Source organism: Elephas maximus, chromosome 8 (assembly GCF_024166365.1).
Source record: "Elephas maximus indicus isolate mEleMax1 chromosome 8, mEleMax1 primary haplotype, whole genome shotgun sequence".
Taxonomy (NCBI): Eukaryota; Metazoa; Chordata; class Mammalia; order Proboscidea; family Elephantidae; genus Elephas; species Elephas maximus.
Genome location: NC_064826.1, coordinates 134,376,643 through 134,378,812, shown reverse-complemented (window position 1 = coordinate 134,378,812; position 2,170 = coordinate 134,376,643). Strand labels below are relative to the sequence as shown.

The 2,170-nt window shown below is 42.4% G+C and overlaps 1 pseudogene; it reads right to left on the bottom strand.

Moving 5' to 3' along the window:
* Positions 1–914: 914 nt before the first annotated feature.
* Positions 915–1,860, bottom strand: LOC126081736 (olfactory receptor 2W3-like; annotated as a pseudogene).
* Between the last annotated feature and the right edge of the window lie 310 nt (positions 1,861–2,170).

Genomic DNA, 2,170 nt, shown 5'->3' with positions numbered 1-2,170 from the left:
TAAACGTTTTTATTCTTTTTAATATTCATTAAGCAGTAAAAACAGCAGGAACTAGGAATCAGAACTTGGAGTTAATTCCTCGATCAGTTCACCTTGAGGAAATCTCACGTCCCAAGTGGGTAAAATGAAGATAATGGTAATCATCCTGACCTGAGACAGTTGCTGAGAAAAGCAGATGAATCACAGGCACCTGGCACATAGCTGAAACTTAACAAACACGAGGTCCTTCTCTCTAAAAAAATAAAATATACCTGAGAAATAATTATACTTTCAGATGTTAATGACCCATGTATCATTATTATAAGTTAACTTCTTAGTTTATCTAGAATCTGAGACAAGAGAATGGGAGAAGTTCCAGATGTTAATGGTGAATGGTAGAAAATAAATAGTAAGACTTGATGAAAGGCTTTGGATGAGAAAGCAGGAAGTAGAAAACACCAAACTTTGGTGAATTCCAATGTTTGATGGCTACCATGTAAAAGGGACACTTAGTCCATGTTGAGATCAGCGATGGTAGAAGATTTATGATCATTCTGACAAAAAAAAAAAAAAAACATCCAGAATGCTGCAAATGAATTAAAAACAAACAACAAACCAAAGTGTCTGATTAAGAAACCTGTTTCCTACTTGGCACTCTGGTATATGTTGGTGGAAACTCACCTTTGTAACAAGTTTTCTCCCTTTGCTCTTTGGACCTCTTTATTAACCATCTAGGGAGTATAGTGGGGTGGTATGTGTTGTGCAGTTCACACATTGAGATGTATTATTTCAGAACTGAAAGTCTTTTAGAGACCCAAGAAAACACAAATAAGGGAGGAGTCACAGGCCAAGACCAGATCCAATACTTCCGGGCACCATCAATGGCCCATAATGGAGATTGTGGTCAAGGCTTGGCTCATAGGTAGGAGATGCCCTTACTCCTTTCCTATCCCCCTGTTACCCAGCATTAGCCTCCTCAGTGCCCCCTTCACCTCTTTGTTTCTGAGGGTATGGGTCAACGGGTTTAGGAGGGAGGTGACAATGTTGTAGAAAAGGGTTAGGAACTTTCTCTGGGCCTTAGAGGAGCTTGTTCCTGGTTGCATGTACATGTAGATGATGTTTCCATAGAAAAGTGAGACTAACAGTGAGATGGGAGCCACACGTGTTGAAGGCTTTATGTCTCCCTGAGGTTGACTGGATACTTAACACAGCCTTCACGATGTAGCCATAGGAGACTAGGATAAAAGCCAAGGGTTATAGCACGACGCCTACTGCCAGAAAAAAGGCAATGCCTTCAACTGCAGCTGAGTTGACATAGGCCATCCAAATCAAGGCTGGCTTCTCACACAGAAAGTGGTCAACCTTGCGGTACCCACAGCGGGATAATCACAGGGTCATTGGCGACATAATCAAAGAGTTGGCCACCCCACAGACCCAAGCAAGAGATACTAAACCCAGGCAGAGCTGAGGATGCATCATGATCACGTAGTGTAGGCGTTTGCAGACTGCAACAAAGCAGTCATATGCCATGACAGCCAGGAGCAGACACTCTACACCACCCAGACCCAGGCATAGAAGGAACTGGATGGCACAACTAGTGTAGCTGATGGTCTTGTCATATCCATTAAGATTGTAGAGTAGCTGGGGGATGGAGCTGGTAGGGAAACTGAGATCCAGGAAGGAGAGGTGGGTGAGAAAGAAATACATAGGAGTGTGGAGGTGAGGGTCCAGCTGGGACACCAGGATGATGGTAGTGTTGCCCACAAGGGTCAGGAGATAGGCAATCAAGATGACCACAAAAAGGATTCTCTCCAGATGGGGATGGTCAGAAAACCCCAAAAGGATGAAATGGCTTTGGGGGCTGTTATTGGTTACATCCATCATCTCTACTGTACCTGAAGACAAAAATAATGATATTAGTAATAACAAAAACAATAGCAACAACAGCCAACATTAAGGGAGCGCTTCCTTTGAGCAAGGCAGTCTTCTAAGTTTTTTACATTTATTTATTCATTTAACCCTGACAACAATAATACTGAACTGGCACTATTATTATCCTCAGAAAGGAAAACTGAGGCATATACACAAGTAAATTGCCATATCTAGGAAGGTGCAGGTACAGAGCTTTGATGTTTGAACCCAGGAAATCTGGATTAGCATTGTCATATCCTAACCACTGGTGATATTGCTC